This window comes from Macaca fascicularis, chromosome X, assembly GCF_037993035.2.
Source record: "Macaca fascicularis isolate 582-1 chromosome X, T2T-MFA8v1.1".
Lineage (NCBI taxonomy): Eukaryota > Metazoa > Chordata > Mammalia > Primates > Cercopithecidae > Macaca > Macaca fascicularis.
The window spans coordinates 155,771,704-155,793,722 of NC_088395.1; positions in this window are offsets into that span (position 1 = coordinate 155,771,704).

Here is a 22,019-nt window from a genome sequence, read left to right on the forward strand (position 1 = left end):
CTGGGCTGGAAGAGCCTTACCACAAGGCCAGGTGTAGCCAATATAGCCATTGGTTTTTATTTTTGTTTTTATTTTTTTCTGACTGTCAGTGGGCACTGTCTCCCAGGACTCCTTTTCCCAGGGACTCCCTTGCCTGCTCATTTCTGGCTATCTGCCTACTCTAACAGGTATACATAATAATAAATCGATAACTAAAAATTAATACAGGGCTTCTAACTTCAGCCCTGACTGTAAAGGTGTTGAACATTGACACTGTCATTTTTACTACAAAAATATGCTTGGCAAACTGAAAATCAATTATGTTTCTCACACATACTAAGGAATTGATGTTGCAGGGCAAATTACCACCCAAAATCTGGAGAGTCAGGTGCAAAGAGACAAAGCTAAGTTACGCTTATCAGGAGTAGATGATTCTGGGTCTGTAACCTAGTAAAAAACCTGTAAGTGGCAATTTAATGAAATTTTGGATGCTGAATGTGGAGTACCATAAGAGTGATAAACTACTTGGCAGCCACAGTCTTGGGAGGCAAACTGTTGAGTGCTTTACCTCCAGGAGCATCAGCCAATTCGCACCTTGAAGATCTGAGCAAGCTTCTCTCATTCATCTGGGAAGGAGTAGGAGAAAAATAGCCATTGTGAAAAACACTCAAAGTCTTCTCCATAATAAAGGTGTTCTCCAGCAGTAAAAGCCTTTGCCATAGCATCATCCCAGCTTGGGGAATGGCATTCCTCCCACTGCAAACTTCTAGCTTTCTTGTCTTACCTAAAGGGCATAACTGAGTTTGATCTAAATCTTCCCCTCTACATATTTGAAGGTTGGCCTAAAGATTCCTCTATACATAGTGTAGTGTAACCTAACTTGAAGTATAAACAGATTGTAATATACCTTGTAACAAGCAACTGAGTCTCAGTCAACCACAAGGAGCCAACTGTTCAAAGCAGGTTCAAACAAGGCAAATGCCCAGCTGTGGCCTATCCAGTTCTTACTCTATGTCACTTCTGTTTTCTGTATATTACTATCCTTTATTGGTACACAAATATTATCTCATCACGTGGCAACCCCGGAGTTGCTCTGAACCTATCCTGGTTCTGGAGCTGCCTGATTTGACAATCTTTCTTTGCATAGGAACACACGAGCTAGCAAAAGGAGTTGGGGGAAATGGGGCAAATAAACTATACTGCTGGTGAAACAGTCATGAAGATCACAACTCAGAGACACACATTCAATAATTCCTGCAATTCAATCATAAGATTATGGAATGATCCTATTATAGGACCAACAGGTTCATGTGCTCACTGAGCAGTAACACTTGAATACACTACGAGAGCAAAGTTTGCAGAAGGAAAGTTTATCACAGGGCCCTGAGTAAGGAGATGGGAGGAGACCCCCAAATCCATCTCCCCAAGGAGTTCTGGGATGTGATTTTTGTCAGGCCTTTGAGCCCAAGTCTGCACGTATACATCCAGATGGCCTGAAGCAAGTGAAGAACCACAAAAGAAGTGAAAATGGCAGGTTCCTGCCTTAACTGACGACGTTCCACCATTGTGATTTGTTCCTGCCCCACCTTAACTGAGCGATTAACCTTGTGAAATTCCTTCTCCTGGCTCAGAAGCTCCCCCACTGAGCACCTTGTGACCCCCGCCCTTGCCTGCAAGAGAAAATCCCCCTTTAACTGTAATTTTCCACTACCCACCCAAATCCTATAAAACGGCCCCAGCCCTATCTCCCTTTGCTGACTCTTTTTGGACTCAGCTCGCCTGCACCCAGGTGATTAAAAAGCTTTATTGTTCACACAAAGCCTCTTTGGTGGTCTTTTCACACGGACGTGCATGACAATTTTTAAGAGGATCGTGGAGGGCAAGAGGCTGAAAGTTGGAGTGGTTGATTGATTGGGGTAAGACAGATGAAGTCATCAGGATGTGGAAACTGCATTCTTCCATGAGTCAGCTCCTCCTGGGGTCCTTCAGACCAGCTAGAATCAGTAGGTTTCACTGGTATGAAGGATTGGAAAGAATATCTCAAAAGGAAAACTTAACATTTCAGAATGTTTAAGTTGCTATCTATAGAGCAATTATGGGGACCTATAATCTGATAACAAGGTCTGTGTGATTTTGAGGAAAAGAGACAAATGACTATGAGAAGTGGGTCAGAGAGCAAGCTAATCTAATGATTAATGCTGACTGTGCTGAAAGCTTGGTTTGTTTTCTTTCTCCTCCTCTCTTCTTTCCCAGTTAATTTTATAACATTTACAAAAATGGTTTCAATTCTTTCCCTAACACCTTACAACCATATCGATGGTGGATTACAATGAATGAAGAGCTAGAAGATGCAGGCTTAATTTAATTGGTAGTTATTAAGAAAACCAAAGACAATAGGAGGAGACGAAAAAGAATACTGTGGGGCATTGAAGGCTTTGGCACCTACAGCTACAGCAAACATTAAGCCCTGTCCAAGACCTAGTCAGATTAACAGAAAGTATCACACTAAACGCTTTTCATCTTGGTTTACTATTACCAAATACATCATATTCAGTTTTTCACAAAAAAAATCCACAGCATGACACAAGGCAAGGAAAAAGAGCCTGAAGTGACAAAGCAAGTTACAAAACCATACTGAGTATGACACAAATTTTATACTTATAAAATATGAATATAAAATATCAGTGATTCATATGTTTAAGGTCTAATGAAAAAAAGTAGACAACACACAAGAATAGATGGGAAACGACAGCAAAGAGTTGAAAACTGTATGAAGTAATCTAAAGTGAGTGCTATAATTCAAAGGTAATGTAACAGAAATGAAGCATGCCTTTGATGTAGTCTTATTTAAAACTAACTTTCCTAGGTGGTCAAAACCATAACTTCTCTCACAAGTGGTACATGAAGAAAGACCAGCAGTAAACATCTTCTGACATGAAATTCCCATTTATCTTTACTTCAAGAAGGGTTTGGCCAGTGATATGGTTTGGCTGTGTCCCCACCAAAATGTCGTCTTGAATTGTAGTTCCCATAATCCCCACGTGTCATGGGAGGTACCCATGGGAGGTGATTGAATCACAGGGGTGTTTACCCAGATGCTGCTGTTCTTGTGATAGTGAGTGAGTTCTCATGAGATCTGATGGTTGTATAAGGAGTTTCTCCCCCTTTGGGCACTTTTCCTTGCTGTTGCTATGTGAAGAAGGACATATTTGCTTCCCCTTCCACCATGACTGGAAGTTTCCTGAGGCCTCCCCAGCCCTGTGAAACTGTGAGTCAATTAAACCTCTATTCTTTATAAATTAACCAGTCTTGGGCAGTTCTTTATAGTAGCATGAGAATGGACTAATACAGTAAGTTGGTACCGGGTAGTGGCGAGCTGTTGTAAAGATACCAAAAATTGTGGAAGTGACTCTGCAACTGAGTAACAGGCAGAGATTGGAAGAGTTTGGAGGGCTCAGAAGTCAGGAAAATGTGGGAACGTTTGAAACTTTCTAGAGACTTGGAGAGCTCAAGAGACAGGAAGATGTAGGAAAGTTTGGAACTTTCCAGAGACTTATTGAATGGCTTTGACCAAAATGCTTATAGAGATATGGACAATGAAGTCCAGGCTGAGGTGGTCTCAGATAGAGATGAGAAACTTGTAGGGAAATGGAATAAAGGTGACTCTTGCTATGCTAGCAAAGAGACTGGTGGCATTTTGCCCCTGCCCCAGAGATCTGTGGAACTTTGAACTTGAGAGCGATGATTTAGCATATCTGGCAGAAGAAATTTCTAAGCAGCAAAGCATTCAAAAGGTGAAAGAGCATATAAATTGGAACATTTGTAGCCTGACAATGCAGTGGAAAAGAATATCCCATTTTCTGGGGAGAAATTCAAGCCAACTGCAGATATTTGCATAAGTAACATGGAGCCAAATGTAATCACCAAGACAATGGGGAAAATGTCTCCAGAGCATGCCAGAGACCTTCACGGAAGTCCTTCCCATCATAGGTCCAGAGGCTGAGGAGGAAAAAATGGTTTCCTGGGCCAGGGCCACTATACTATGTACAGCCCAGGGACTGGGTGCCCTGTGTTCCAGCCCCTCCAGCCATGTCTAAAAGGAGCCAAGGTACAGCTCAGGCCATGGCTTCAGAGGATACAAGCACCAAGTCTTGGCAGCTTCCCTGTGGTGTTGAGCCTGCAGGTCCAGGGAAGTCAAGAATTGAGGTTTGGCAACCTCTGCCTACTTCAGAGGATGTATGGAAACTCTTGGATGTTCAGGAAGAAGATTCTTGCAGGAGTAGGGCCATCATGGAGAACCTCTGCTAAAGCAGTGATGAAAGGATATGTAGGGTTGGAGCCTCCACACAGTGTCCCCACTGGGGTATTCCTTAGTGGAGCTGTGAGAAGAGAACTACAGTCTGCCACACCCCAGAATGGTAGATCCACTGACAACTTGCACTGTGCACGTGGAAAAGTCACAGACACTCAGCGCCAGCCCTTGAGGGAAGTTGAGTAGGGGGTTGTTCCCTACAATGCCACAGGGGCAGAGCTGCCCAAGGCCGTGGGAGACCACCTTTTGCATCAGTGTGACCTAGATGTGAGACATGAAATCAGAGGAGATCATTTTGGAAATTTAAAGTTTAATGACTGACCTATTGGATTTTGGACTTGCACGGGGCCTATAGCCCCTTTGTTTTGGCCAATTTATCCCAGGTGGAATGGGTGTCTTTACCCCACTATATCTAAGAAGTAACTAACTTGCTTTTGATTTACAGGCTCATTGGCAGAAGGGACTTGCCTTGTCTCAAATGAGGTTTTGAAGTTGTACTTTTCGGTTAATTCTGGAGTTAAGACTTTGGGAGACTGTTGAGAAGGCATGATTGTGTTTTGAAATGTGAGGACATGAGATTTGGGAGGGGCTGAGGGCAGAATGATATGATTTGGCTGGGTCCCACCAAAATCTCATCTTGAATTGTAGTTCCCATAATCCCCATGTGTCCCGGGAGGAACATGGTGAGAGTTAATTTAATCACGGGAATGGTTACCCTCATGCTGTTCTTGTGATAGTGAGTGAGTTGTCTAATGGTTTTATATGGGGCTTTTCCCCCTTTTGCTCAGCACTTCTCCTTCCTGCCACCATGTGAAGAAGGACATATTTGTTTCCCCTCCTGCATGATTGTAAGTTTCCTGAGGCCTCTCTAGCTTTGTGAAACTTTGTGTCAATTAAATCTCTTTCCTTTATAAATTACCCAGTCTCTGCCATTCTTTATAGTAGCACGAGAGTGGACTAATGCAGTCAGACTGACCAGGTGGCAGAGAAGGAGAGAAGACAGGACACTCTCAGCTCTTGAGGGGCATTAGGAGGATCCAAGAAAGGGCAACTGCCAGAGTTCATCAGAGAGACCGTGCACACAACCAAGTCCACAGAGTCCCAGGCAGGCTGGCACTCAGAGCTCTCAATCCAGAGTTCAGCCCAGTGGGGTCAGGGACCTGAGGGAGATAAGGGGAAAGGGAGAAGGGAGGACAGGACAATGAGCAGGAATAGGCTTGGGAAATCTGGACACCATCATCTCCAGTTGGACATGGCCATGTGATATGAGTGAGCAGGCCTGATAGCTGAATGCACCAGTGGCATGCTGGACAACTTAGCCGTGTAGGAAAAAAAAATCCCTGTTTTCATCTGCTTTCACACCACAACAATCAACAAAGACTTCTGTGACTGAATGTATGGGGATTTCTCCTCACCAAAAAGCACGAAATCAATTCTACACAGACACCAGCTAGGTGCCTTTTAATTCAATTCCATTCTGATGCCATCTATCTGGAGATAGCATCAGATCCACAGGTTGAGGACTCAGTCCCACAACAGTGCCCTCACTTCAGATGCTAGTCAAAAGTCCAGGCCCCTGGAACTTGTAACTGATTGGCTTCAACTTCAGGTTGTCATGACCCCTTCTTCAGGCTTGATTTGCTAGATAAGCTTAACAAAATTCAGGGAAACATTTATGTTTACTGGTTTATAACAAAGGATATTTTAAAGGACACAATGAAACAGCCATATGAAGAGGTACGTGGGGCGAGTTCTGGAGGGTCTGCCCTACAAGGGCTTCTGTTCCCATGAAGTTGGGGTGCAGCACTCTCCTGGCACATGGATGAGTTCTTATGCACCTTTCTGCAAGCCTCCATGAATTCAGCTGTTCAGAAGCTCTCAATATCCTGTCCTCCTGGACCTTTTACTAAGACTTCATTGGATAGGCATGATTAAAGCATGGACAGATGTGTAGAAATATGATTGGACAGAAAGATATAACCTAATACTAAGAGACTGAGTCAGGAAACCAGCAAGGCCTGTCTGTTCAGATTCTTCCTGTTCTCCCTGAGCAGCATTGTGTCCTCCAGGGTATGGGTCAGGACCTCTTCTGAAATGGCAGTTTAAGACCTACAATCAGACAAGGTAGGTCAGAGAATTTATTTATGACCAGCTCTAAGACAGGTGAGAGGAGATGAGTATATTTTTCGTTTCTACAGCTTGTCTTAGGGAGAAAAAGAAGAAGGTGAAAGGGGGGCAAAAGAAAGTTAGAGAGCAAGATGGTGTTTTCTGAGGTCTGCTTCTGAGGCCTAAAGCACTCTGACAGTATAACAAAAGACTGTCTTCCACCTTTACTATTCTGAAGCTCTTCTGAAGCTGCTTCAGGAACCAAAGACAAAAGGAAAAATATTTTAATGAAAGATATTCTTATTGTTTTACTCACTTAGGAAATAACAAGATCTATGAGAGTGTCAGGAACCATGGAGTGAATATATGTATGTACATATACATATACACCTACATATACATATACAATCAGCCTACATTAAAATTTCCCTGTCTCCTGTCAGAAAGGGTATAGCTGGCTGCCTAAGTCATTCTCTTGACCACTCTAGTAATCCTGTGCACTCTCACCAGGGCAGGGAGCTGTCTTGATCCCCAGTGGAGGCTGACAAATTTTTTCCTGTGTACAGTGGACCCCCTTCATAGAGGTGGGTGCTATGCGAGTGGAGTTGATGACTGGTGGCTGACCATTGATACAGGCTAGGAATACCAATGAGCAATGTTAGGGAATGTGCATCTGCAAGGAGGGGTAAGCTGGAGTGGGAATGCCCAGGACCAATTAATCAGTAACTGTAGATAAAGGTCTATGAAAAATGATCCAGGTGATGTTCCCAGCTCAGAATGCTTCCCGTGGTTTCCGCGTTCTTGTCACAACAGAGAACCTGTGTCCTGTGACTACAAAAGTGGGTCTACATGTCAGCAGATAATGTCTGGAATAGAGGATTGGTTTAAAGTGCAGATATTTGAAGGGTAGATGGAAAACCCATGGAGATGGTACATACTTCCTTGTTAAACCTCCTCTAATCTAGTGTGTTGTAGGCAGCTGGCAACTTTGCAGTAACTAAAGTTAGTGAAGCAAAGGGCTGAAGGCAATATTAGGCACAAGTAGAGGATGCCAGGACACCACGATGCATCCCATATCTCACAAGTAGACTATGGTTGCCAAATTTTAGACATACAATCCCTTATTTTAACTGAAGCCTTCCATAGAACCCCAATTTATGAACATTAGAAGGCAGAGCAGTCTGGTTGAAGTGAGCACTCTAGTCCCAGAGTCCGTTCACCCAGCATCCTTTCTCCCTCCTTTAGGCAGTGGGCCCTGATGCCTCACCTGCTACAGAACACTAGGGATGTCCCTGCACTACTGGGAAAGCTCTGTGCTAGAAGACCTTCCTCAAAGGTGGGCTTCATCATGCCCCTGCACAGTCACAAATCTATGTGGATGCCATTCTGCCCAATGCACTGAATCCCAATTTTGCCTCCTGGCTCTCCAGCCCTGCCAACAACTGATAGCCCCCAATCTCTGTATCGTCAGCATACCTCACCATGTCACCTCTTGTTTACCCATTTCTTCATTGTCCTACCCCTGACCTAAACACACATAGGCACACACTGTTCTTCTACGTATTTATCTATTCTCTATTCTCAAAATGGGACTGTTTTACCCTCCCTCCCTCCCTTCAATCCACTATCCCTCTTAGAATTTTGCAAGGATCCTCCTTAGTATTGGCCCCAATCTCTGTCTCTAACCTCATTCCTAGCCCCGCTTCAGCCTCTCCTCTGGAAAAGAGGCCCCTGCTACAACCTATCATCACCAAACAGCATTATGGGCATTTTCACTGTATTTCCTTCTTTTGAGAGTATTCTTAGACCATGTACAAGCATGCTCAACAAGAACAAGGATCTTGACTCATTTTACTTTTACCTGTTGCCTCTGCTTCCGCACATGGTGCACAATCCCCTTGACTGATGTTTAGATGGCTTCATATCAACCAAAATTTATTAGAGATATGTCTCTTAATTTCCTTTAAGAAAACAAGGTAAAGTTCTTTCTGTAAGAGTTTCTCATTTAAGGAATATTAAAGAGTAATTGTCTGGAGTTCACAGCACTCTCTCTGTTCACATAATAAATGATGAGTGTTTTTAAAAAATGTCTGTTATGTGCAGGCTCACCTTATTAATATGCCTCATGTGCAATGAGGAAAACGGTCATCTCTATTCAGCTCTACCCATTGGCACTTATAATAGTCAGATACATAAAAACCAACAGTATACTTCCATTTTCCCCTTCTCATCCTATGGTCTATTCTAAGCATACATTTTGCATTTACATATGTTGTAAGCCACATCATACATTGCTATTTTTTAACTTAATACCTTTAAGTACTTTAAGTACTGTTACTTTAAACAGTCACTTTGCTGTGAAGACATTACATAATAAGGAAAATATGTTTTATACTTTGCATGCAGTTGCACCTTCTAGGGCTCTTGATTCCTTTGTATAGATCCAGATTTTTCTCTGGCATCACTTTCCATCTGCCTGGAGCACTTGCTTTAACATTTCTTCTAGTGCACATATGTTGGTGATAAATTCATTATAATTTTGCATTCCTGAAACAAAAGGGTTTCATCTTTATTTCTGGAATATATTTTCATCAATATAGAAATTTACGTCTTTAGTATTTGTTTCCTTCAATATGTAAAGATAGTACTCTCCTCTGGCTTTCATTATCTTTCACAAGAAATCTGCTGTCATCCTTATCTTTGTTCCTTTGTAGGTAATGTACATAATTTGTATCTCTGGTTACTTTTAAAAGTTTCTTGTGATTTCTTCTTAAAATCTCAGTGATTTTAAACAATTTGATTATCAAGTGCCTTGGTATACCTCTATACACGTTTATTGTTCTTGCGATTTGTTTTTAGTTTATTAGATTTTGAGGTTTATGGTTTTTATCAAACCTGGAAACTTTTCATTATTTCCTTAAGTATTTTTTATCCCTCATTTTCCCCTCTGCTTTGTGGTTCTCATATACATTCAGAATTTTTTAATTGTCTTTGCCTACAATCTCTATTATCGGTGTCATGTGTGTGTTTTATCCTCATTATTGATCATAATTTCTGCTTTTTTACAAAATTGATCATTGTGATTGGATGGAAGACATTGTGAGTTTTACTTTGTTGAGTGCTGGATATTTTTGTATTTCCATAAAATATTATTGGAATTTATTCTTCAGCATAGGTAAGTTTCTTGAAAATAGTAGCATTTTTTTCAAGTCTTGCTCTTAACTTTTTAGGTGAGATCAGAGCAGTTTTTAGTCTATAGCTTATAATGCCTCATAACCTGGACAAAACCCTCTTAAGATTTTTAGCTGATGTCCCATGCTTTATAAGGTTTTTCACTCTGAATAGAGGAAACAAGAACTATCCTCATACCTGTGTAAGCTCTGGAGATTTCTCTCTATACGACTTTCTCCTCTTCATTATTTTGTTCTGCAATTTTTAGTCTCTCTGTCCTCCCAATTCTACCTCCTCAACTCAAAAAATATCAAGGCTTTTCTGCTGTGTACTCTGTCCTCCAGGCAGTAAGCTAAGGAAATTTTAGGGCTCACTTTATTTTCCATCTCTCATCACTCAGAGATCAGTTATTTGTTTCAATGTGTACAGTAAACTGAAAATAGTTGTGTTACAAGATAAACTTAGAAAAATTAAAATTGTAAAGAGTTTATTTCAGCAAACAGCAATTCATGAATTGGGCAGCATAAAACCACAGGTGATCCAGGGCTTCACCAAAAGGGCATGAGGGCAGAACTTTTATGATGTGCATGCAGAAGCAAGGAAAAGAAAATATTTTTTTGGTTTAGATGGAGCAGTAGGGCCGGGCACAGTGGCTCATGCCTGTAATCCTAGCACGTTACGAGGTTGAGGTGGACACATCACTTGAGGTCAGGAGTTCGAGACCAGCCTGGCCAACATGGCAAAACCTCATCTCTACTAAAAATAAAAAAATCACCTGGGTGTGGTGACACACACCTGTAATCCTGGCTATTCAGGTGGCTAAGGCATGAGAATCACATGAACCTGAGAGGCATAGGTTGCAGTGAGCTATGATCACAACACTGCACAACAGCTTGGGCACCAGAGTGAGACCCTGTCTCAAAAAAAAAAAAAAAGTGAAGCAGTAGTCTTAAAGCCCCTAGTTAGTGGTTATTTGGTGGTTTCCAATTGGCAAAGCCCCTGTTAGAGGTTAGTTGGCCAACTTTGGTAAAATTTGTTTCATTTTTCCATTTGCATTGAGTAAAGTTTCCGTTTGTTTACACAGGAACTCAGGGTGCTAGAGCTGCTTCAGTCTTATGGCCTCCCAATCAATTATTTTAACAAGTGTGTGCAGTGATTCATGATTTTCTTGATACCTGTCTTCATACATATTGTTCAGTTTTTCCACTATATTCTTTAACATGTTGATATGGTTGGGTTGTGTCCCCACCCAAATCTCATCTTGAATTCCCATGTGTTGTGGGAGGGACCTGGTGGGAGGTAATTGAATCATGAGGTCAGGTGTTTCCCCTGCTGTTCTCGTGATGGTGAATAAGTCTCATGAGATCTGATGGTTCTATGAAGGGGAGTTTCCCTGCACAAGCTCTCTCTCTTTTTGCTTGCTGCCATCCATGTAAGATGTGACTTGCTCCTCCTTGCCTTCCACCATGATTGTGAGGCTTCCCCAGTCATGTGGAACTGTAAGTCCCTTAAACTTCTTTGTAATCTTCCCACTCTCGAGTATGTCTTTATCGGCAGTGTGAAAATGGACTCATACACACATTAATCACAATTCTTTCCAAGTAACTTTGTAATATAGTCAGCAGTTAGGTCATTTCTGAGTCCAGGTCTGTTTATTGCTTTTCTTCATGAAAATGAGTTACTAATTTTTTTGTATTTTATAATTTTTATTGAATGCCAGTCCTCATGTGTAAAAGAACAGTAGAGGCTGAGGTAAATAATGTTAATGCACGTAAATTGGAATGTGTCTTCTTCAGCTAGGTTGTAAGTTTGTGTGTGAGGGAAGTGTGTGGTCAATTTCTTCAGTAGTTTAGCTGGGTTTAGGCTTTGTTTTTGCTATCACCTTCAAAGTCTCCCAATGGTGATCTGTCTCTACCTGTGTGTAGAGTGAGGTCCATCATGTGGGAGTGTTATGTCAGAGTTCCTGCCCCCTCCTCGCTTTTATGAGCTCAGTAGGGCTGCACCCCAAAGAGGCTCTCTACTGATGCTCTTTCCTATTCTCCACCACAATTCTGTGGGTTGTCAGTTTGCTTTCTTTTTAAAAAAATATACATACCATAAATTTACCACTTCAAAAGTATGATTCAGTAATTTTCACTATTCTTAACTATTAATAAGTTGTGCCATATCAAATTCCAGAACATTTTCATTATCCCCAAGAGAAAACACCTCCTCATTAACCATCACTTCCCATTCCCTCTTCTTCTAGATCTTGGCAGGAATTAATCTACTTTTTGTCCATAGATTTTCCTATTCTTGGAACTTCATAATAATGTAATCAAACAACATGTAGCTTTTTGTGTGTGTTTGTCTTCTTTCACTTACCATACTATTTTTAAACTTCATTCATGTGATAGTATGTATCAGCACTTCATTTTCTTAAGGATGAACAAATGTATATACATTTTGTTTATCCATTCATCTCTTGATGAACATTTGGGTTATTTCCACCTTCTGGTATTATGAATAATGCATCTATGTGCATTAATGTACAAGTGTTTGATTCTTTCCTTTCAATTATTTTGGGTGTGGGTCTAGGAATGGAATGGCTGGGTCATAAAGTAACACTCCATTCTTAACTTTCTCAGGAACTGCCAAAATGTTTTTCATAGCAGCTGCATCATTTTGTATTTCTAGCAGTAATGTATGAGGATTCTAATTTCTGTATATCCTTAGAGATATTATTATTGTCTGCCGTTTTTATTTTTGCCATTCTAGTGTATGTAAAGTGGTATCTCATTGTGATTTTGATTTGTGTTTCCCTGATGACTAACGATGTTGAGCATCTTTTCATGTGCTTATTGGGCATTTATGTATCTTCTTTGAAGAACTGTCTATTCAAATCCTTTGCCCATTTTAAATTGGGTTATATGTATTTTAATTGTTAAAATGTGACTGTTCTCTCAATATTCTGGATATTAGATCCTTATTCCATATGATTAACATATGTTTTCTCCCATTCTGTGAGTTGCCTTTTCAATTTTTTATGATGTCCTTTGAAGTATTTGAGACAACTTGCTTAATTCCTCTAGTGAATTCACTTTCTCACTCTGCAAAAAATCTATTTCAAATCTTCTCAAATCTCCAAAACACTCTAGCCTTCAACAGTATCTGATGATTTTCCTTCCTTCCTTCCTTCCTTCCTTTGCTTCTTTCTTTCTTTCTTTCCTTCCTTCTTTCTTTCTTTCTTTCTTTTTCTCTTTCTTTCTTTCTTTCCTTCCTTCCTTCCTTCTTTTTCTTTCTTTCTTTCTTTCTTTCTTTCTTTCTTTCTTTCTTTCTTCTTTCATTTCTTTCTTTCTTTTTTCTTTCTTTTCTTTTTTTTATTTTATTTTGACAAAGTGTCACTCTTGTTGCCCAGGCTGGAGTGTAATGGCGTGATCTTGGCTCATTGGAACCTTCGCCTCCTGGGTTCAAGCAGTTCTCCTGCCTCAGCCTCCCTAGTAGGTGGGATTACAGATGCCCGCCATCACACCCAACTACCTTTTGCATTTTAGTAGGGATGGGGTTTTGCCATGTTAGTCAGGCTGGTCTCGAACTCCTGACCTCAGGTGATCTGCCCACCTTGGACTCCCAAATGTTAAGATTACAGGTGTGAGCCCCCACACCTGGCCAATTTTCCACCTTCTTATAAGGCAAATGAAAACTATTTGATGGCAGTTCACTCTTTATCCCACCTCTGATGCCACCAATATCCTGCATTCTCTGTCATTTCTTTTCTGACAAAAGACAAAGCTTTCCAGCACTATCTAAGCGCCTAGAACAGACTCTTTCTCAAGCATTTTTCTCTTGAAATTGTCTCATTTTTTCTCTTTTATTAGCTAATCCTTGCTCTTTACTGGATCATTCACACTAAAAATAATGTGACAATTTCAACTGTCAAAAAATTTCTTCCTTGAGCTCATACTGCTGCTCAGTTGCATTTTTCCCTCCAATTTATAGCATAGTTTTCCCCCACAAAATCACAAATTGATAAACTAGATTTCCCTAAAGTAAAAAACAAACAAACAAACAAAAACAAAAAACAACAAAAAAAAACACACAAAAAAGTTTTGTGCTCTAAAAGGCTCCTCTAGACAGAGAGACAACCCACAGACTGAGAGAAAATATTTGCAAGCTGTGTATCAGATAAGAAAGTTGTATCCAGAATATATAAGGAACATTTACAATACCACAATATAAAGACAAACCATCAAAAATGAGCAAATAATATGAATAGAAATTTCCCTAAAGAATACCTACCTACAAATGGCCAAAATAACATGAAAGGATGCTCAACTTCATTAGTCACTAGGGAAATGCGAGTCAAAACCTAAATGAGATACCATTTCATACTAACTACAATGGCTACAACAAAAATGACAAATAATAATGTGTTGACAAGGTTGTAGAGAAATTAGAGCCCTCATACATTGTTGCTGGGAATGTTAAATTGCAAAAAAGTGCATCCACTTCAGAAAGTGGAAAGCAGCTCTTGCTATGTGGTATGGTTTCATTGGTGGAAGATTCTGAAAAGGATCCAGTCAGGACATCCTGCCTGATTCCACCTGACTAATGAACAGAGGACCTTGAATTCAGTGAGTCACAGATTCCCTGAGGCAGAGGCACAAAGAAGAAACACATCTGGATTAGCACATGGGGACATGCACAGGAGTCTCCTGTGGATCTTGTTGATATGTAGATTCTCACTCCTTAGGGCTGAGTGGGGCCTGAGATGCTGGTTCTTAACTAGTCCCTAGGTGGTGCGGTTGGAGGAGCATTGCCTGGAGTCCACAAGCACTGTTGTAGGACAGAGTGGAAGAAATAAGTCAGCCTGGTGACAAGTGACCCTCAGTATAAGCAAATTTATTTCCTTGAAGAGGAGGGAAAGGTGAAGTAGAGAAAAAGCAGTCAGGGCAGGGCTTGGGCTTCCTCCAGGCAGATTCTGGGTGTGCCCTGGTGGTCATTCAGAAGGTGCTGGATTTGATCAAGTGGGCCTGACCTGAGGCCCTGTCACATTAGGCTCCTTAAAGATTCACTTAAGGGATAGTGATAAGCAGCTTTGAATTGGTCTTTGTGTGTAGGAAAGTATCTGTGTGTAAAGTCACGCATGGGATGATAATTGGTTGGGGGTGCTGGGTCAGCTTATGCCCTCCACTGTGATGTACTTTCCTGAGATGGCAGGAGAAGAATGGGATGGCCTCCTAGGGGTGACCTGGGCCAATCCGAGGGAGGAGGGGCACTGCTTCAGATATGGTCTTCTTCCAGACCCAGGATCCAAGCTGGTGGTGCCCTGCTGACTCCTGGTAGTTCTCAGTCCTAACCCACCTCACTTCCTGTCTGACCAATGCCAAGGCCACCTGACTGATCCCCACAGAAGGAGTCATGGGGTCTGGGTTGCTGGCACCTCCTGCCTCTGCTGACCCTGACACACGTGCATTTGGAAGCTTTTACATGGCTTCTGACTCTAGCGTTTCCTTCAAGTACTGTTCGTCTGCTCTGGCAGGTCAAAGTTGACACCACTCCTACTGCTGTACCTTCCATCAAACACCGCAGCGCTCCCCGGCGAGAACATGGAAGAAACAGTGTTTTCTGTGGCCACTGGCATCTTCACTGCTGTGTCCACATTCACTATCTTTTTGTCCTCTACGTGTTTCTCTGGTTAATCTTAAGGGGTGTGGACCAAGATTGCAGATAGAACAGAGCCTCCACTTCAATGGGCTCTACTCCTGGGACCTCATTGTGTGTCCCCACACCTGAAATCCTAAGACCCTTTCCTGACCCCACATCCTCTGCAGACCCCATGCACCACACCCCTTGACCCCGTGCCCTCTCCCTATTCAACAGCCTCCTGAGGACCCCACATCTCCTTCCTGACCTCACCGCCTCTCTCCTCAAATTTCACAACCGTCCCTTCGTTACATTCCTCTCACTTGGCACCCTCCATCATTACCTATTTGCCCTCTCAGGGCCCCTCACAGAAAGGAGTTGTCATGGTCTTGAGTCTCCTTCCAGTCTTTTCCTGCTACGTGCAAGGCCCCACAGTTTTTGCTCTTCCCAGGCCAGCGGCAGCCCCATTGTAATTCCCCTGGGCCTATGAGTCTGAGAAGCTAGCAACTGAAAGGCAGTGGAGAGGTCTTTTGGAGGCTGATGGGTGTCCTGCAGTCCTGTACCCATATGGAAGGTCCATGATACCCTTGAGTCTTTTTGACATCAGATGCTTTCCTCCCTACCAGGGGCAGGGGGTTCCTAGAATTGGGAAGGCTAGGAATTCAGGACTCCTGATTGGCTTGAGGTCTAAGGAAAAAAAAAATGGTTTCGTGTGCCAGGCCTAGGGACTTGCTGCTTTGTGCAGTCTCAAAACTTGGTGCCCTGCATCCCAGCCATGGCTAAAAGGGGCCAATGTACAACTCAGGCCATTGCTTCAGAGAGTGCAAGGCCCAAGCCTTGGTGGTTTCCAGGTGGTATTGGGCCTGCAGTTGCATGCTGTTCTCATGGTACTGACTGAGTTTTCACAAGATCTGATTGTTTTATAAGGGGCTCTTCCCCCTTCACACTGCACTTCTCTTCCCTGCCACCTTGTGAAGACGGACATGCTTGCTTCCCCTTCTGCCATGATTGTAAGTTTTCTGAGGCCTCCCCAGCCACATGGAACTACTAATCAATTAAACTTCTTTCCTGTGTAAATTACCCAGTCTTGGATATTTTTTTTATAACAGTGTGAAAAGGGAGAAATACAATCAGTGTCATCTGCAGATAGAGATGGTTTCATTTTTTTCTTTTCCTGTTGGAATGTCTTTAATATCTTGTTCTTGCTTTATTACATTGGTCTGGACTTTCACAGAGATATTGGTAGGATTGGTCGGAATTGACATCCCAGCTTTTTATCCAGTCCTTCATCGTTAAGTATGATGCTAACTGTAGAGGTTTCCTCTTTTTTTTTCTCATGTCCTATATCAAGTTGAATTATTTCTTTTTTAATTCGACTTGTCTAGACTTTTTATCATAAAAACTTTTTAATCATTTGAATATGATTAAATACATTTTCCTTTAGTCTGTTGATGCAGTTAATAACAGAGATTGATTTGAGAATATTGAATTTCTGAGATAAATCTCAATAATGATACATTCCCCTTTTAATATTGTTGGTAAAGGCAGTCATGTCCTGTCTGTTGACCAACCTGCTCAGTTGCATAAGATGGGCCTTGTACCTGCAACATTTTCTTCTTGGGAGATAAAGAGCCCTCACAGCCTGTGCTGGGCTTATTGTCTTGTGAGACAATATATTTCTTTGTTCCAGGTTTGATGCGTACCTCTGTGTTCTGATGAAATGCATGTGTTGATGGCCCTCAGGCTCCCACCCAGCTTTCTGGGTATTAAACCCAGCATGCATTAGCTATTTTTCCTATTGCTGTCTTTCCCTTGCCCCACCGACAGACCCCATTGTATGTTGTTCCCCTCCCTGTGTTTTCACTGTTCAGCTCCCACTTATGAGTGACAACATGTGATGTTTGGTTTCCTGTTCCTGCATTAGTTTGCTGAGGATAATGGCTTGCAGCTTCATTCATATCACTGCAAAGGACATTATCTCATTCCTTCTTATGGCTGAATAGTGTTCCATGGTGTATATGTACCACATTTTATTTGTATAGTCTATGATTGATGGGCATTTGGGTTGATTCCATGTCTTTGCTATTGTGAATAGGCACTCATTTTTCTATTATTCCATTTTATCTTCATTGCTGCCTAATTATGTGTATCTCTTTTAGTGAACTTTTTGTGGTTGCCCTAAAGTTTACAATGTAATCTCTACTTAATCACAGTCTACCTTCAAATAATATATTATTTCGCATGTCATGTAAGAACAATTATACATAACCAATTTCTCCCTCTTGTCTTTTGGGCAGATCTCACAAAGTCTTTGCTAGTCCAATTTGGAGCTCTGAAGCAAAGATTGCTTGGAGGAGGGGTCCCTTTTATGGGACTTTCTAAGCCATTTTACCCTCGACTTGCTCAGTCATTGGCTGGTGGCCTTTCTGAGAAGTGTATGGTCTTGACTACAACTGCATTGCCTAATCATTGATTGGTGACCACCCCTAGAAGATTGTGACTTCAGCTGTAAAGTTAGTCCCTGAAAGAGATATTAGGCTGTCAGATAAGCACACTTATTGAAGCTGTGCAGCTAATTATTTATTGAGGGGCATCTTATAGTCTCTGATTGGGTTTCCCGTGCTGACTTGTAATCTATGATGTGGCACTGGTAAGCACGTATGTACAGGATTGTGTTCCCAACTTGAGAAGGTAGCCCATCTAAACCCTCCCATATGGCAGAGGTAGCCGTTGTTCATCTTTTTTTTTTCTTTTTTAAAAAATTTCAACTTTATTTTAGATTCAGAGGATACATGTGCAGGTTTATTACATGGGTGTATTGCATGATGCTGAGGTTTGCACTTCTAATAATCCTGTCACCCAAATAGTAAACATAGTATCAAGTAGTTTTTCCAGCTTTGTCCCCATCCTTCCACCCTTTTGAAATCCCCTGTGCTTATCGTTCCCATCTTTGTGTCTGTGCGTACCCAGTGTTTAGCCCCCATTTATAAGTGAGAACATGTGGCATTTGGTTTTCTGTTTCTTCATTAATTAACTTAGGCTACTGGCCTCCTGCTACATCTGTGTTGCTACAAAGGACATGATTTCATTCTTCCTTTTTATGGCTGTGTAGTATTCCATGATGCATATATATACCACATTTGAAAAATCTGGTCCACCATTGATAGTCACTTAGCTTGATTGTATGTCTTTGCTATTGTGAATAGCACTGTGATGAAGATAGGAGTGCCTGTGTCTTTTCAGAAGAATGATTTATTTTCCTTTGGGTATATACCCAGTAAGGGGATTGCTAGGTCAAATGATACTTCTATTCCTAGTTCTTTGAGATTTCTTTGGGAGTAGCTTTTTTATTATTATTTTTGATGAAGCCTGTTTAGGCACAGCTGTAGTCCTGTATTAGTCCATTCTCTCACCGCTATAAAGAATACTACCTGAGACTGAGTAATTATAAAGGAAAGAAGTTTAATTGACTCACAGTTTTGCAGGCCTAACAGGAAGCATGGCTAGAAAGCCTCAGGAAACTTTCAATCGTGGTGGAAGACAAAGGGGAAGCAGGCACCTTCTTCACAAGGCTGCAGGATGGAGGGTTTGCGCAAATGGGGAAGTGCTACAATTTAAAACCATCTGCTCTCATGAGAACTCGCTTACTATCTTGAGAACAGCATGGGGGGACCCTCCCCCATGATCCAATGACATCCCACATGATCCCTCCCCTGACGTGTAGGGATTACAATTCGAGATAAGATTTGGGTGGGGATGCAGATCCAAACCATATCAAGTCCTTGGAATTTAGTGTTTATTATAGTTTAGATACGTTTAGTTATAAGCTCAGAAGAGATTCTTATTTTCATGCTTTATAAATCAGTGTTTTCTGGTTAATTGCACAGTACATCTGGTCTCTGGAAGTGGCAAAATAGGGTCATCACCACGTCTCTCTAAAACTGTGCAATCAACAATGCAAGCTAGTGCACCTGAACCATGTGATAAGCTGGTGTTCATTTGTACATGACCATGTGTGTACATATATCTTCGTTATCATTTATCTCAAAATATTTTTTAATTTCCTTTGTGATTTTTTTCTTTTGCCTATTGGTTGTTTAGGAGTATGTAGTTTAATTTTTGCAAATTTGTGAATATCTGAAATTTACCGATGTTATTAATTTCATATTTTATTCCACTGCAGACAGATAAAATACTTTGTACAATCTCGATCCCCATATATTTATTGAGACTTGTTTTGTGGGCTTACATATTGTTTATCCTGAAAGGTGATCCATGTATACTTGAGAAAAATATTCTGCTGTTTTGGGTGTTGTGTTCTATAATTGGGGCTTAGGTCTGACTGGTTTATGTTGTTGTTGAAATATTCTATACTCATGGTGACCTTCTATCTTGTTATACCTTTATTGAAATCAGGGTTTAAAGTCTCCAATAATTATTATTGAATTATTTATTTCTCTCTTTAATTCTTTCTTCCTATATTTTTGGGGTCTGTGTTATTAGGTACATATATGCTTATAATGTTTCATATTTTTGATAGATTAAAACTTTTATCATCATTATAAAATATGTTCCTTTTCCTCTAGTAACAACTTTTATTTTAAAGTCTATTTTGTCTGATATTAGCATAGCCACTCCAGCCCTCTTTTGGTTACTGCTTGTATGATATATCTTTTCCCATATACTTACTTTCGTCCTATTTATGTCGTTGGATGTAATGGGATTCTCTTTTTTTTGTTTGTTTTCTTTTTTTTTTTAAATTATACTTTAAGTTCTAGAGTACATGTGCACAATATGCAGGTTTGTTACATATGTATACTTGTGCCATGTTGGTGTGCTGCACCCACCAATTCGTAAGCACCCATCAACTCGTCATTTACATCAGGTATAACTCCCAGTGCCATCCCTCCCCCCCCATAATAGGCCCCAGTGTGTGATGTTCCCCTTCCAGAGTCCAAGTGATCTCATTGTTCAATTCCCACCTATGAGTGAGAACATGCAGTGTTTCGTTTTCTGTTCTTGCGATAGTTTGCTGAGAATGATGGTTTCCAGCTGCATCCATGTCCCTACAAAGGACACGAACTCATCCGTTTTTATGGCTGTATAGTATTCCATAGTGTATATGTGCCACATTTTCTTAATTCAGTCTGTCACTGATGGACTTTTGGGTTGATTCCAAGTCTTTGCTATTGTGAATAGTGCTGCAATAAACATACATGTGCATGTGTCTTTATAGCAGCATGATTTATAATCCTTTGGGTATATACCGTACAGTAATGGGATGGCTGGGTCATATGGTATTTCTAGTTCTAGATCCTTGAGGAATCACCATACTGTTTTCCACAATGGTTGAACCAGTTTACAATCCCACCAACAGTGTAAAAGTGTTCCTATTTCTCCACATCCTCTCCAGCACCTGTTATTTCCTGACTTTTTAATGATTGCCATTCTAACTGGCATGAGATGGTATCTCATTGTGGTTTTGATTTGCATTTCTCTGATGGCCAGTGATGACGAGCATTTTTTCATGTGCCTGTTGGCTGTATGCATGTCTTCTTTTGAGAAATGGCTATTCATATCCTTTGCCCACTTTTTGATGGGGTTGTTTTTTTTTTTCTCGTAAATTTGTTTGAGTTCTTTGTAGGTTCTGGATATTAGCCCTTTGTCAGATGAGTAGATTGCAAAAATTTTCTCCCATTCTGTAGGTTGCCTGTTCACTCTGATGGTAGTTTCTTTTGCTGTACAGAAGCTCTTTAGTTTAATTAGATCCCATTTGTCAATTATGGCTTTTGTTGCCATTGCTTTTGGTGTTTTAGACATGAAGTCCTTGCCCATGCCTGTGTCCTGAATGGTATTACCTAGGTTTTCTTCTAGGGTTTTTATGGTTTTAGGTCTAACATTTAAGTCTCTAATCCATCTTGAATTAATTTTCATATAAGGAGTAAGGAAAGGATCCAATTTCAGCCTTCTACTTATGGCTAGCCAGTTTTCCCAGCACCATTTATTAAATAGGGAATCCTTTCCCCATTTCTTGTTTTTGTCAGGTTTATCAAAGATCAGATGGCTGTAGATGTGTGGTATTATTTCTGAGGGCTCTGTTCTGTTCCATGGGTCTATATCTCTGTTTTGTTACCAGTACCATGCTGTTTTGGTTACTGTAGCCTTGCAGTACAGTTTGAAGTCAGGTAGCGTGATGCCTCCAGCTTTGTTCTTTTGACTTAGGATTGTCTTGGCAATGCAGGGTCTTTTTTGGTTCCATATGAACTTTAAAGCAGTTTTTTCCAATTCTGTGAAGCAAGTCATTGGTAGCTTAATGGGGATGGCAATGAATCTATAGGTTACCTTGGGCAGTATGGCCATTTTCACGATATTGATTCTTCCTATCCATGAGCATGGAATGTTCTTCCATTTGTTTGTGTCCTCTTTTATTTCACTGAGCAGTGGTTTGTAGTTCTCCTTGAAGAGGTCCTTTACATCCCTTGTAAGTTGGATTCCTAGGTATTTTATTCTCTTTGAAGCAATTGTGAATGGGAGTTCATTCATGATTTGGCTCTCTGTTTGTTACTGGTGTATAAGAATGCTTGTGATTTTTGCACATTGATTTTGTATCCTGAGACTTTGCTGAAGTTGCTTATCAGCTTAAGGAGATTTGGGGTGGAGATGATGGGGTTTTCTAAATATACAATCATGTCATCTGCAAGCAGGGACAATTTGACTTCTTCTTTTCCTCACTGAATACCCTTTATTTCTTTCTCTTGCTTGATTGCCCTAGCCAGAACTTCCAACACTATGTTGAATAGGAGTGGTGAGAGAGGGCATCCCTGTC